The 15957-nt window shown below is 45.5% G+C and overlaps 1 protein-coding gene across 1 annotated transcript in view; it reads right to left on the bottom strand.

Annotated features, from left to right (window-relative positions):
• Nucleotides 1-14433, bottom strand: part of LOC6619626 (titin) — a 37523-nt gene extending 23090 nt beyond the window's left edge. Inside the window, exon 1 of the mRNA XM_032722786.1 lies at nucleotides 14052-14433. The gene's annotated coding sequence lies outside the window, so the exon portion shown is untranslated. The remainder of the gene's footprint in view (nucleotides 1-14051) is intronic.
• Nucleotides 14434-15957: the final 1524 nt, after the last annotated feature.

Here is a 15957-nt window from a genome sequence, read left to right as displayed (position 1 = left end):
TACAGAATGACTGGCAAGTTATTGTACATTTTACATTTGAATAGTACATGAGCATACTTTTCTTGGCACAATGGATATCGGACTAATAGATGGATATCCGATGAATTCCGAATCCCATAGTAACGAACTTGTCACAGGGGGCATACCATAAGTGCGGCTACTCGGTGGGCCCCTCATCCCAGCTGCCCCTTCCGCGAACCTCTGGAAATCTGAGTGGCTTCCGTTTCCCCCTGCGGCTGCTACTCCACTCAGATCAGCTCGCTAACGAAACAGGCAAATTAAAATCGGCTAATGCTCGACTCAGGCTGGGGCTCATAATAAATGCGCGAATTGTGCTCATTAAAATGCAGGCAGGTCGGGTGGCGGGATGGTATGGAATGGGATGGGATAGGATGGGGGCTTCTCCGGGAGCCACAAATAGCATTGCTGCGTGCCGTGGCAACAGCGAAAATAACAAGGGGTATGCAACACACGAAGCTGCCACGGTCAGGTTGAAAGATTGCTCCACGGAGCTGCGATGCTGCGATGCTGGATGCTTGGTTGCTGTGTGCTGAATGCTGTGTGTTGTGTGCTGATGCCAGAAGACAGAAGACACCAGCATCCTCGTCTGCTTTTCAGCCGGAGAAGCGGCATGTTGATGACGAGTTGACATGACGAGCGACAATAACAATAATGATAATCTCACACCGCTGCGATGGTAAAGATGATGATGATGATTGTGCTGTGGATGGTGAGCCCGACTGACTGACAACGGAAGCGACACAAACTGGCTATTAGTTGCCGGCCAAAATGGCACTTGTTCTAAAGCTATTAGCAACACACGAGCAACATGTTGCTGCTTGCCAACTTGCAACTAGCAACTACTAAGAGTTGCAACTAGCAGGAGCAGCAGCCATCAGGAGAGCAAGCAGCAACTTGTTGCGGTAATTATTCTGCCGCGGCTAAATGGTAAACAATTTTTATTCTTTCGCATTTCTGCCGCATTTCAGTATTTAGGTTAAGACCAAATAAAGGGGTGGCCAGCAGCCAGCTGCCTGGGTAAGCCATCTAGCCAACCAACTGAGCGGCCGGCCATGTGTGTGACACAAATTCAATTTGTGAATGAAGTGACCAAAAGTCGCTGCACTCGGAAGATGGAAACTTTTACCCAAAAAGAGGCAGGCGCTTGTTAACTTGGCCAACTTGGCTAACTTGGCCAGGGGCGTATATCGGTCATGGGAAATTTGCAAGATTTTCTGTTTGTTTTTCTTTTTCTTTTTATTTTTATTTTTTTTTTTTTTGGGAAAATGCTGGCAAGGGCAAGGCGAGCAATGCATCTTCATCCAACAATGGAATAGCCAAGTGCGTCATGAAAAATGTATTCAGGTCCAGACAAAGTCTTCATGCGTGAAGAGTGCCGGTCGCTATTTGCATAAGGAATATGCCATGGTATCGTATGGCATGGTATGGAGTGGAGAACTCCTCCTCCTTGACCGGGTCGCAATGCCCACAAAGGATAGCCAGCGGACAGGCTGGGAAATTGCCAGGGGAGCTGCTGCCTTGGCATCTGCGCATGCGTGGAGTTGCAGTTGCAGTGGCAGTGTCTGTGTCAGTTGCAACTCCCAGTTTCTAGTTGCCATTTCTCATCTCTCTGCGCCCAGCTGCAGCTGCAACTCAGCCCAGTTCAGCTCTAATATAAATGTGTGGCACTGCGGAGCGGCAAACAAACGAAAATTTACATTTTACCAAGGCAGCAGACGGCCTCAATGGAGGGTGGGAAAATTTCCCAGATAGGCAGCTATCCATGGGCAGCATTTTGACAGTCGGGGCACGAGTTCGCTGGAGGGCAGGAGGGCCGGAGGGAGCAGGAAGGTAGCTCCGCTCCAATGGAAATGGAAAAGCCTTCGTTAGCATATCAAAAGGTGTCTCTTGTCAGAGAGCTATCTTGTGTCGGCTGTCGTGTCCAATGTGTGCTGTCCGTGTCTCCACGAGATTGGTACCATGCTACTGCCATGACCCACAAATACACTTTGGCGCACGCATCTAACGACGACCCATCGACATCGGCCAGAGATCCCAGCCAGAAGATCGATGGCAATTTGCAATTTGCTAGCTGCAACTGTGGTGCGGCCTGCAGCTTTAATTGGATTCTGGCCCCAGTATCAAATTGACATTTAGCACACAGACTTTAGCTCCAAACCGAAGAGATGCAATGCAATGCGATCCGATCCGATGCGAAGCGAGGCGATCCTGCGATCCCCATTCCAAGTCCCGTCAGAATGCCGCAGTTTTGACCCCAACCTCACGCGTCCATCTGGAGATGGTGGACCCCATCTCGATGCCAATCCCCATTCCCATCCCCATCCCCATCCCAATTCCAGCTAGCTTATCGCATTACACTTCTTCGATTGCAATTGCAATTGCAATTGGATGTTGCTGTTGCATTTGCTGCTGTATGGCGTTAATTTGGTTTTGTGTTCTTTCGATCGTCGCAGTGCCACACATTTAACGGTGCAGCAGCATCGGCAGCAATTGCAAATTGCATTTTTTGTTATTTTATAGCTAATTCGTTCGGTGCACTGGAAAATTAACCACAAACATGTGAAATGTCGTGCCATAAAGGTTTTATATATATTTTAATGGTTCATTGTTACTCAAAGAATCTGAATCTCATTCTTTGAAAAACACCATTTATTTTTGGGTGTTACTAGAACACACTGTCCCATTTCTCCCAGTGTGCTGTACTATTCTTTTCGTTCAGCACGTCATCCTCATAAATCTCGTGTTGCCGCTGCAGTTGTTGCTGCTGCAGTTGTTGCTGCGGATGTTGCTGTTGGACCCAAACACGTGGGCCTATTGCCTATTGAGTACATCGCATAGTTGTGGCCAATTGTCGGCCAAATTGTTGCGGCTTGAACCCCGGAAAACAGCCAATTTGCAGTTGGCCTCTGGGAATGTGCGACCTTGCAATTGCATCAGGGTTTTCGATGATGTCCGGTGATTTTTGTGTGGCGACAATTACGGAATGTGCGGTGATAGTGGTAACAGAAATGAGGTCTGATTGCCAGATTGTCAGATCGTTAGATGCAAATCAGTGACCCCATGCAAATTTGTGCTTGTCCTTAGCACCGATCGACCTTGTGGCACTTTCGGCACCATCTTCATCTTCAGCGGCCAAATTGAAGGAGCTGGCTCGAGATTAATAAAGCTCAGCTCACTTGGCCAACAAGCACAATCTGCAAACATAACGGTGCCGAGTGGTGGCCAACAAAACCGAGCAAACAAACAAACGCGCCAAAACCGAACTTCTTTGGAGACCGACTTGTGAGTCACTTGTCGGCATGCGGAAGCTGCCCAGCACGACTCCACCACGGCATGCCACTCCTACACTCGCCGAAAAGAGGCACCTAGTCTTAGAAAATTTATCAAAAATGTAGAAGCCACATCGTACATCTGCCCCGTTTTGTTCATGTGGTACAGATTTCAGTAGTTTCCAAAATAGTCGCTTGATTTTGCTCAAGTGTATGGATGCTGGTTGGTGGAACGCCAACGCTGACTTGCCACTGCAACTGGCAACAGCAACTCCTTTTCCACCGCCAGCAGCGCGACGGCAATTTGCCATTTTCGCTGTGTCGGAGGCAGCACTTGGACTGGATTAGTGGCCTGCCCGCCTTGATTTGTGACAAATCTTGATGACGCTGGCTACCACCGAGTGCTCGCTGGCGGCATGGAGCATGCGGCATGCAACCAGAAGCCACTGGCCAGTAGTCAGTAGCCAGTAGCCAGTGGATACCAGTAGCTGGAAGCTGGAAGCCATATGTGGACTGACCCAGCAGAAGCAACACCAACTGAACTGAACTGAAACTGCGGAAGATCGTGAGCTGATTTTGTTTCGAGCCTCATTTTTTCGCTTGCCACAAATTTCTCTTTTTCTTGGGGTCAAGTTTGTTGCCGAAGAAGCGTTCTGATTTCCCTCAGTTGCAAGTTGTTGCAAGCTGCAAGTCGCCAGTTGCCAGTTGCTAGTTTGCAAATGCAGCTGCATGCGATTTCTAGCTCGCCGCTGACTAATGAGCTTCCCCATTTTTGCGCGATTCGCTTAATTAAAATCAACATCACAATTAGGCATTTTCGACCCGGGGCACTCTGGTTTTCGGGGTCACTTTTCAGTGCGATTTTTCAAACGTGATTATGAATTTGAGAGCAGCACATTTGGTTCTTGGCCATTTGAAGCCGTTTGGCCCAAAAAGCCGGCGAAAACTTAACGACGCCTACACGTGTCAATCGACTAGGTTGGTTATACAACATTCAAATCGATTTGCAACTTTGACTCATAAAACAAAGAAACAGGTGAATAATCAAGGTGCTCGAGTGCCAGACGCTCTGGGAATTCGAATGAAACTCAAGCGTAACGAAATGCTTAAGTAACTGCAGTGAAGTTATGTACCATTTCTAAATATATAACTAACACTTAAGTTGTGTTTGCGAAGAGAGTTACGCCTTCTATTCCCCAGCAAACTGGTTCTAATTATGCCAAAGTCGCCCAAAATGCGTTCAATTTGAATTCGGCCAGGCCAAAAACAGTTAGCCAAATAGACGTAAATACGTGATTGGGGAGTAGATTTGGCGAAAAGTGGATCAATGAGCGCGCGCTTTTGGCGCGTTTTCGGATCGAGACTGGTTAATGTGATTACTCATGGCCATGTAATTTGGCATGTGAAGTGCTGGCCAAAATTATTATTAGAGCCAGGGGATGCTACCAAAGACAGGCATGGGAATGGCCCGGATGCGACTCTATTTCGCCACTGATCAGTGATGTCATGGAGCCGATCTCGCATTGTTTTGCGACTACCGACCGATCCGCAAGTCAGCATCGATCATTCCCAGTGACTCATTGGCCAGTTGGATAATTACAAATGCCCAGGGCGAACTTGCTCAAAGTCGATGCAGCGAATATATATATATATATATGTCCTCCCCGCCCTCCTTTGAAGTGGAGGAAAAACAACCAAGTCTGGAGCTCTGGAGCTGTGGAGTTGTGAGCCTCATCCTTGGTCTTGTCCGCTTCGAGGAATTCACTTGACTTGGCCAGTCTAATGCTGCCAACCAGGAAATGCCAATCAATGAGGAATACATGCGTTGTCCGCCGATAGAGAGCTGGAGTTGGACTCGGAGGTGGAGCTCTGGAGCTCTGAAGCTCTGGAGTCGCTGTCCCTGTCTGTGTCGCTGCCTCGACAAAACAAATAAATTAAAAATTGCATTAAAATGTAGAAAATGAAAAACGTTGCCTTTTCCAGCTGATTTCAGGTAGGCAGACAGGCGGAGTACCAGCTCCACCAGGCGGAGAGGATGGGGATGGAGATGGGGATGGGCCCGGGTTCAAGCCACATAGCATATGGGGGATATGGCATAGCTGTGCTGTCAACTTGAAATCGCACGTTTTCCTACGCGCTACAAAGTCGCGTCGCGATCGCCGATCGAGGAGAGCTTTGGAGCTTCGAGTTGGACAGGGCAAAATGTGCTAAAATATGCGCAAACAGCCGAACGGCGAGGGAAGCGTCTTGCGGTCTTAACCTGGCCCAGACCAGACCAGGCCAGAGCCGACCTGGCCAGACCGAGCAGCACAAAGTCATGGCACTCACACTGCAGCTGCAAACTGCAAACTGCAAATCCGAGCTGAAACTCGAAGAAGAACCAATGCCGCCGACGCCGCCGCATATGAGTGAGTGTTTTAAATCATGCTGCCTGCCAAAGTCATGATTCATATACCGTTAGCTGCTCATTTCCACACAAATAAATCCCGAAAAGCGCATCCCCGGTTCTGGCCAGGCCAAAAGGCGATACCCGGCCCATTCCCACTTGATAGTCGGGATAGGCCATCGAACGGCGCCCCAAGCGCAGTCTGCAATCGGGATTGGGATCGGGATTATTGGTATCTTGGGGATCTGCCGAGGTGCTATGACCAATTTCACAGGTGCTCCAGGCCAGCCAAGATGCGATTTATCAGTAGTAGCGAAGGAGTGGGAAGATAGTGAGCCCTTTCTTCGCATTTTCCTGACATTTCTACACGTGCATTCGAATAATTAAAATGATGTACCGTCATTAAGAGATGAACGTGAGATTTGGACCAGCAGAAAACCATGCTCATTGAGAAAACAAATTTGCCCCGGCAATTTCACTTTTATTTGGCCAGGTTCAGTCCAGTTTATTTGCCCCCCCGAACAAAGGAAAGTGTTCTCTACGAGCGATGAGATATAAAAACCTATTAAGAGACCGCCATGGAAAGTGGTTGTCTCGGTAAAAGTTATGCAGGTGTGTTGTGCTGGGCCTTACTTTACTTAGCTTACTTATATATTTTCGGGTTCCTTTAGTCTATCCAGATTCTATTTTAGTAGCTCAGCGGCGGTTAATGCACTTTACACTTTGGCTACCCCATCATAAAGTAAACTAACTTCCGAGAATGTTCCGAAAAAAAAAGAATGAGTGACCAAATGAGAGATGAAATGAAATTGAACTTCATGGCTGGTCAACTTGGCTATTACGCTGGCAGAAGAATCAGCCAGTGGGGGGCTATTAAACCCCCAACCAGTTTTTATTCTTATTAACAGAGGCGGGTTCTTAGAACCGACCGCCACTGCGAGGCATTTCGGGTAAGAGTTTCCGCATTATGATGTTCGTATAAGTATAAATACTTGCCATAACACTTGACGGCATGGCATGAGATGGTATGGTATGGTATGGTATGGAATGGATTGGAATGACTGTGCCATCGAGCACACGTATACCCAATTAGAAGCGCCCACAGCGCGGACTCTGCCCGGCTGATAAACGATCTTAACCAGCCACTCGAAAAAAATCATTCTAAATTAGAGAATTCCCCCCGTATTATTAGCCAGAAAAATCATTCCGTGGAGAATCTAAAGTGTAATATTCATCATACGACAGAATGCAATGAACCCATACTTATTTTTTCTCAAATTTTCCATAGGGTGTGCGATAAAGTGCACCCCGAAATGTGAAAAAAACCACGACGAGAAGAAATTTTTATTTCAAAATTCTTAACTCAATTTATTAGCGCCTGCAAATTGGCTTCAAATTGATTTTGGCATCGCGGGCGAGCTTTCAACCCCACGAGATTCTAGATAATTGCATGAGCCAAAATAAATTGACTGTTCGATATATGGATTTTTATTCGCCGCGATGTGAGTGCACAATAAATTATGCAGTGGCATTTAAAACACAAATTTCAACTTTGCCATCAATTTCATGGCCATTGTTCGGTCGGCCAACTGCAAGTGTCACACCACAAAAGCCGCTGACCTGTCCACTCGGAAATGGCAAAACATATATTCTGCATTTCAATTAGAAGCCATCGTATTGTTTTCGTTCTCCATTCAAGCTGTACGAGTAGCTCAAACTGGGCTTAAAGCCGACTGAAATGGCAGGAAAAAAGGAAAAAAGGGTTGCAAATGCCAAAAGGAGGGGGCTTGTGGCACTTGAAGGCAATGAAGTCAAGTGGCAAAGGCAAAACAATGCAGAAGCGTTGGAATTTCCCCGCACAAGGATATGCCGGGATACAAGGATGTGCCGGATGGGATAGTCGACCTGTGTACCCGTAACCTCTTCAATAATGAGCGCCATGTCTAAGGATGAAAGCACTGGTGTATTGCCTCATCAGAAGAACTCAAAGCCCATGTGCCCGACTTGTCTGTGTTGTCGAGGCACGCACCTTACTCCTGGCCACCCAGGAGCCACAGCTCCTCCTGCGCGAACCGAGCTGTGCTCTGATTGCTTTCCAGCTGCATAAATTAAATGGCAGCAGCTCTGTCCCGCCCCTTTTCCCTTACCACTCTTTTCCATACTGCTTCATTTCGCGACTCAATTTGCTGACTTTTATTGTTTCAGCGCCGAACGAATGCACTGCTAAATTATTTATTTATGCAAATTGAAGCAGTTAAGCAGCGCAGCGGAACAAAAAGTGCAGCCATTTGTTTGCCTTCCAATTTATCATTGCATACTTCTGCGCGCCGACAGACCGACGTCTCAATTACCTGGTGCCCATCCGGATTCTTGGATAAATTGTCATCCGGACTGGAGCTTACATACCTGAAAGCAGACAGAGAGTGGGGAAATCGATTAGCCAAGCTGTGATGGATCATTAGAACCCACAACCGATCGGAATCGATCGGTGTGTGTGTGTGTTGGAATGTAAATCAGAAGAAAACAAGAGTCAAGAAAGACCACGAATTTGGGTCAGCTAGACACGAAAGCCCCCCCAAAAACCAGATCTTTATCTATAGCATTCAAAGTATCTACATGTGTCAGACCATCAGAAATGCGACAACTCGCGGGCTGTCGTCATCGAAAGGGTGGGCAAACTGTTTATTATTCGGATGTTTCTCGTTTAATTGAACTGATTTATATTTATTCGCGCGTTTTATTCTGTCTGACTAAGCCGAGTGAAATTCCTAAATGATCGCACTGATTAAACAGAAAGCACACACACAATTTCTACAGAAAGCTGATGATTCGGAATTTATATAGCAGTGGCCACAATAAAAATCCCGAAAGAAGCTTCCAGCTCATTATGGATTTTAGCCAGCTTCTATGCGAACCGCAATAAGAAATCAGCATAGGCCATAATGAGCTCAGTTTTATAGACGATTCGAGCGATCAATCTCCATATCATCGCTCGATTCTCCATTCTCACATCCATTTTCATTTGCAATATTTTGCCGCCTTGAAACGTAACTGTATTTCTTTTATGGCTTACTTACTTACCCCCCCAAATACAATGGAAATTAATTTCATTCACGAATCGCAGCAACATCTTCGCGTCAACACAGCCCCTTCACCACCGCTATCCATTTTTCTGTCCAAGAGCCGCGGGGCTCACAACTAGTTTTTATTCTTTTTGTATACTATATGTATATATATATTTTTTGGGATTTTTGCTTTCGGCCAGCCGATTTCTTTTGGCCATTCAAACGCAGGCGACGACGACTTTTCGCATATTTTCTCACAAAAGAATGGAATTTCTTCGATCTGCCACCAGAAAGAGCAGAAGAAATGGTCGAACTTGATTTGCCTATTTCGGGTTTTAGGTTTCTCGATTTTTCGTTTCTGGCCTCAGGCTAATTGAATTAATTTATTGGCTTTGGACCCTGATATTTGCTAGCGCACCGTTGGCTTAATTGTGCTGGCCCATAAACAGTTAAGTTTTTTATGTTTTGGTAGACCCGTTTGCACACACCAATAGTAACCAATAACCAGAGAGAAAAACATATTTAATTTGTGCAGTAGTTTTGGCCATCGTGCGCGTTGACACCTTGACCGCATTGAATTTGTGGGCCCTACTTTGCTTTTGGCCTCATTGGCCATTATGCTCGCCATTTGAAATTGAATCAAATTATGTTTTCTAGAGCTCTAAGAGCCATGCCAAAATGCCTGTCAGGGCTTTTGGCTCTAATGGACTTCGGAATGGCTTTAATGACGGGCCAGGAACTCGCCCCCATCCTGTGGCCAAAATTGGAATGGTCACTTGCATTAACACCCCGCGAAATGGCCATTAACAGCCACTTGCCAAATGCATTTTGCGGCTGATAATAGGCATTACGCATACGCCAGGTGGGCCTGCTGCTGCACTAGCAACTCCAATGGAATCTATGTCGCCATTTGGTTCCACTCGTTCCGCACACTTTTTCTTTCTACCATCCGACACTTTCTTTGGCTATTGAACTCGAAACCATCGGTGGCTGGAAACCAGATCGCAGCCGCTTCAGACAGAAACTTCCGAGACTTCAGCAAAATCCAGCGGCAACAACAATTTGGGTTAGAGAAATTCGCGCCCCACCACGACACACTTTAGAGTCGGAGTTCTTGCCACAAGTTCCCTGGTTCTAGACCACGATTTAACCTTGGCTACACGGCTACTTAGCTGCTTGGCTACTTGGCCATTTTGCTACTTGGCTACTTGGGCGTAATGCGAGACAAGTGTCGTCGCTTAGTCGTAATGTGCTTAGTTGCGCTTACTTTCTTTGGGGCCCATAGAAACACGTTGGAAAATACACAGCGTCACAATGCTAATGCCGCACATAAACCGATTTACTCAATTAAACTTTAAAATCACAAGAAATCGCTGGCGGGAATGATGTTCAGTTTGGTTTTGGTTTGGTTTCGTTTTGTTTCTTTCAAGTGTCTTTGAAATGCGCAGAAATGGTGCCCAAGGTGAAAATAGGCGAAAAACTGGCAGCGTCACAATTTAATTTGTTCGATCTCTTGAACATGCAGCTTTGGTTATCTCAAGTCGATAGATAATATTTAAAAACGGCTAATGGATTGATGTATGGTTATGATTCACAGGCAAAGAAAAACCATTAAGCTATACATTTGTCATTTGTCTAATTTTAAATGTTAACTAAATCAAAAAGCAAATAGCTATGGGTGGTCTTTAAAATTTAAAATACTATAGATTCATGATTAAGAATCAGAAACTTCCATACGTGTGACATAATTTCTGCACCTTTAAAGCCATAAAACCTCGAACAAATCCCATAATATTGGCCATCGACAGGGACTGTTTATGTGTGTTATGGGTTCAGAGACACCGTCGTAATCGGATTAACTGATAACCGAGTGTGGCAGTCACGCCGGAGCCGCTTGCATCCGGCAGATACGTATAGCACGAGATACTCGCACCAGATGCCAGGTACTAGATACGAGATGCATGACCCGGCCTCGGCTCATTAGGCTTTCGCACAGCTTTTCACTCAGTTAGCGGAGCATATCATTTGCATACACTGGGTCTAATTAAATTATGCGATGTGATGTGACGGGCTGCTCCTCCTCCTGTCACGATGACTTCCCTACCGGTTCTTTTCTGGTTCTGGCCATGGTTGTGGTCCATCGCCACTTGCCAAACGGCGAAATGGAAGCCTTAACAATGGGACATTAGCCTGGGCCAGCCTATTATTATGTAATTTGTCGGGTTCTCGACGGCTCCTTTCTCCGGTATGTGATCTTGTGATGTTCTGGCGGTGGTGTTCTTATGCCATATTATGATATTCTGGTGTGCTGATGTCAGAGCCCGCATCATAACTTAAAATAGTAGCCTCATGGCAGCCAATTAAATATTTTAAAGACTTTTTTCTGCGCATCTCGTCAGAACGCGGAGGGAGCTGTTCTCCGCAGTTGCTTTAATCTTTCTTTCCAAGATACGAAAATTAAAATAAATTAACATAAAAGTCGAAGAGCCCAAAAAGCCGAATAAAGCTGGCTGCAGCGTCTTTTAATTGTTATGATAATGCCGACCAACTCAGTACAAGCTAAGTGTGTGTAAACATCGCAAAGAAAGCGTCTAAACAAAAGACCAGGAACTATTGCGATATTGAAAGTGACTATGGAAAGCCGCAGATCTGCTACAGTTCATCAAACCCGCAGGTGGATAAAGTTACGCATACGCAGCGTTAGCCGGCGATAAGCTCGTAAACTTCGCAAACTGTCGAACTTTGCGATTCGCTCCCCTGAGTGATGGAGTTCTAACAAAGTTTGTGCCTATCTATCTTTCTATGTTAGCCCCAAGCAGCGGAAGTTCGCCACACTGAAGACTCCGTTCAACTCCGATTCAATCCGCAACCGCAATCGCAACCACACGACTTAAAGTGCCCTAAGTCGAGGCATTTATGTCATTATAGCCAAGTCTACACACTATATATATATACTTTTATATAAGGGTAGACATTTCAGGCATTTTTAATTAAAATGCTGCAGCAGATGTGCCGTGGAATCTGGAAAAAAGCTGAAACCACAGAATGATATCGGATTGGGATTGGGAATGGGGCAGCCGCAATAACAACTACAACTAGACCCGTTTCCGATATCCGTATTGGCCATGTTTCCTGTTGGCTCATCAATAAATCTGTATTCCTGCTGGCGCCGATGCAGACAAAACCCAATGTCAAAATTTGCCCTGCTCCCTCTGCGCCTTTTGGAAATTGTCTATAAATCACACTATTTCCGACCAGGACACTCTTACATGGCATCCTCCCTCCCCCCAGAAAAAAGGGAGACACAACCAAACACCTGCTGCTCCTGCCCTGAATGTGCGGATGCAGGATGCCCTGGAGTCCAGTCATGGTCAGGGCCCTTCAAATGTCAGGCTCAAACGCTCTGGCCAGCTGCCAATGAAATCTCTGGCCAACCAAATAACACTCAAAGTCATTTCAGGTTGCAAATGTTTGCCAGCCAGTGGGACCAAAAAAAAAACCAAAATAAAAAAAAAAAAAACAAAAAAACGAAATGGGAGTGGGTACGATGGTCACATATTGCGGCAGGGTTTTATTTGCATTTTTATTGGGCCCCCGGCCAAAGGAGCCGTGATGCGGGCAGCAGGAACAGCAGCCATGGAGCAGGGTCCAAAACCAGGACCAGGACCTAGAACAGTGCACTTGTAACTACTATAAATATATCGTTTTGGCTTTTATTTCATGGGGAATGCGAGAGGGGTGGGGTTGGAGGCTTTTCATGGCGGGTCTCGTCGGGCTCGTTGTTCGGCCATAGTTTGTATTATTTATGGCTAACTAAAAGCTTTTACATTCGGGCTATTTTAGTTTTTACGAGTTTGACAAATGTCGACGCTGCCTGTTTGGCCTGTTGGCCATTTAAAGCTGCGCGCCAGTTGGTGTGGGCATAAATTCTAATTAGAGCTGCTCTCACTGGAAATTTTCGGCCTGCAGGCTGGCTTTTCATAAATTATGCCAAAGCACACGGTGGAAATTGAAATTCATTTGAACGAGTAACAATGAGAATTTCTAAGAAATAATTATGTGCAACTATACCTAAGGTTCTTGATTCTACAAACGTTGTGGAAGTAACTCGAAGAAAAGATCGAATTATTACAATCAGAGAATTCTCCATTTACCTAAGCCATAGTTTCATTAAAAATTAATTTCTTTAAGTAATAATTTCTTTTTAAATAAGGATCCTCGTAATAACATATTTCTGCCTGTGCATGCTGCAACTATTTGCACAATGGCCGTGGCCAAGAGACCAAAAGGCCAAAAGGCAGTCTGGGCCGCGGCGCGTGGCAGTTACGTTAGCGGTGCAGTGGTGCATTGGTGCAGTGGTGCGGTGGTGCAGCCAGTTGTGGATGAATGAGCCAGCCACCGCCGACTGAATGGCAGCAATTTGCACCAGCAGCCGTCGAGCCGAGCCGAACCTCTTTTTTTTTATGAATGAATAACTTTGAGGCCGTTTTAACGCCTGGCTGACTTTCGCTTTAATTTGGTTGTAAGCAAATTAATTTTTATTAATTGGCAGCCGTAAAGATTAAAGCGGCTTATGCAGCCGCTCCACTGCAGTGACCCCTTCCCCCTCCGGCCAGCCGCACTTTGAAAATGGCCTTAATGGGAGGTCTGGTTTTTGCCCTACAAAGAGTTGACACCCCAGTTCGATGGGACTTTTCGATTGGGTGGGAAAATGTCGCGGAAATGAATAATTATTATTGAATCGGACTTAAAACAATTGCGCAACGCGTCACACATGTGCATAACACCAGTTTAAATGGCCCGTAAATTAATTATTATTAGCCATAGAAGTTGGCGTGGCATTTATTTTAATTTACAGAAGCTATGCTGCAGCTAGTCATCTCAGGAAATAATAATTGAAAAATTTATTGAATGAAATCAACAAGTCTTGGGAAAAGTTCTAAAGATTTCATTTAAATATATCTTGAATTAGAATGGAAAATAAATGGAATAATTTTCTCGATTCCAAAAAGGCTTTCACTTGATTACTTAGAATGTGAAAAAATTAAATAAATAAATAATTGAATACTTAGATTTTAAAATAATGAACTTTAAATATTTTTTTCTGAAAGTTTTTGTTTTATTTGAAACCTTTTGTAAATTCTAAGCACCTTAAATCATTTCATAATTTAAAATAATAAAAGTAGTATTGAAAATATTTCATCACAGTTAAGCTCTTAAAACTTCTGGAACTTCTTGAATCTTCTGAATCTTCACCAAACACCACAATGTCCTTTTCGAAGGACTCACGCTGCTCGAATCGAAACTCACCTTTTTCACGCAAGTAACAGAACGGATTTCGTCGTTTAGAACTCAGCGAAGAATTCTGGGGGATCACTAGCCACTTTCTTTCTGCTTTCGATTTGTATCTTTGATTTGTATCTCCACAGAGTTATAAGATCCTTTAAATCGCTTTTACACTTAGCTCAACATTTCGCGCACTTCATGGGTTTGTTCAACTCGTTGTTTGTTCACTTGACAGTTTTAGCTGCGATGCTTGTTGGTTTTTATATTTCTTTAGGGCAAAGGTAATCCACTGGAGGTAAAAGGCAAAGGAATGGTTTTGGCCAACTGAGGATGGTGATGTTCTCTGTTGGCGGTTCGTTTCGGCTGCTTGGGGCACCACCAAGATACAACCGCTTCATAAAATTCAAAGAGACTGGACCCAATAGCTTCTCGCTGCTTATTTATATAGCCTACGTAGCGCGGCGGTTTTTTTCCCCTTTTTTTTTTGTATTTTAAATCAAAGGTATGAGCTGTGGTAGCAGCGACGCCGGCAGCGACGCGGGCAGCGGCAGCAAAAGCAACAACTTGCAGCGAAGAGAGAGAGAGCGCCTAAGAACCCCAAACCCCAAATACAAACACACTCAAATGCTGTGCGAGCAAAGGCAAAAGCAAAGGCAGAAGCAAAGGCAGAAGCAAAAGCAAAAGCAAACTGCTCATCAATTGGATCTCACTACGCCGCGGTCGACGTCGCCGGCGCTGCTGCAGCGCAGTTGCGTTTGCTTTGAAGCCGGCTTCGGCGACGCCAAAAGCTCGGCTCACACGCTCTGCAGCTCGGCAAGTTCTTGGTCTTCGGTTGGCAACTTCGTGGTCGCGGTCTTGGCCATGGCCAAAACGGGCAGAAGAAGAATTGGCCAAGACGACGACGACGACGAAGATGATGATGATGATGATGATGCTGTAGTGGATGCTGCTGCTGCTTTTGCTGCTGCTGCTGCTGCTCTTGCCGCTTCAGTCAGTCAGTTGGCCATCAAGCGGCTCTTTGCGGTTTGGTTTGGCCAAGAGTGGAAATAACGTGAAGTGAAGAAAAACACAGACTGAAGGAACCCAGTCAAAATGCAAAGTACAGGTGTTGACTTCTAATTAAACAAGGGGCGACAAATATGGCTTGGATTTGGCTGCTTTGGACCAACCGGTTCTTTGGTTTTAGCCAACTACAAATAGCTTCCCTGCTGGACAGACAGAAAAGAAAAAAGTGCGTGACTCCCGTCTGCGTAGTATTGACCTTTCCTATAATTAAAGTCAGTTAATTGTTTCTTGCTTTTCGCATTTCTTGGCTTTGACTTGCGAAATTCCTTTGTTCGGTTCAATTAATTATTTAATTACTCGACGCCAAGTTGGCAATTTCGCACTTGGCTTTGTCTCGTCTCCCCGCATTTTACTTCTATTTTACTTTGGCCTTTTTTTTGTTTTTTTTTTTTGGCCAAAATATAAGTTGCAAGTCGCGCGCGCGCTCTCCTCACTCACTCACTCACTCAGCTTAACCACTTTGCACGCGATAAGTATAAGATGACCAAAAGCGAGTACGAGTTCTACCAACCGTTTGAACTGGGGAATTTGGCTTGTTTCCGAGCCGGTGGCACGTCCATTACACGTCGCGCACGTTTCGCTAATGAACTGAACATTTCCGCTTTGCCGGCATCCTTTGGCCGCGCTCAGCATCTTGGTCCTTTTGGTCAGGCGGCTGGCCAGATTTCCGTCACTGCGCCGGCGCGTGTCGAACATTTGAGCGTGGAATTTGTCGCATTGCCACCATGGAACAGCAATCAACACAGCAACGCAGCAACAACAACAGAAACTACAGCCACACCAAGGGGCAGCATCTCCGAAAGTGGCATAAAGAAAAGCCGGGAACAAAAACCACCCGCTCCCGGCAGTCGAAGTGCTGTCCAAT

This window comes from Drosophila sechellia, chromosome 3R (assembly GCF_004382195.2).
Source record: "Drosophila sechellia strain sech25 chromosome 3R, ASM438219v1, whole genome shotgun sequence".
NCBI classification, from domain to species: domain Eukaryota; kingdom Metazoa; phylum Arthropoda; class Insecta; order Diptera; family Drosophilidae; genus Drosophila; species Drosophila sechellia.
The sequence above is the reverse complement of the archived record's forward strand: the minus strand, read 5'-3'. Positions and strand labels throughout refer to the sequence as shown.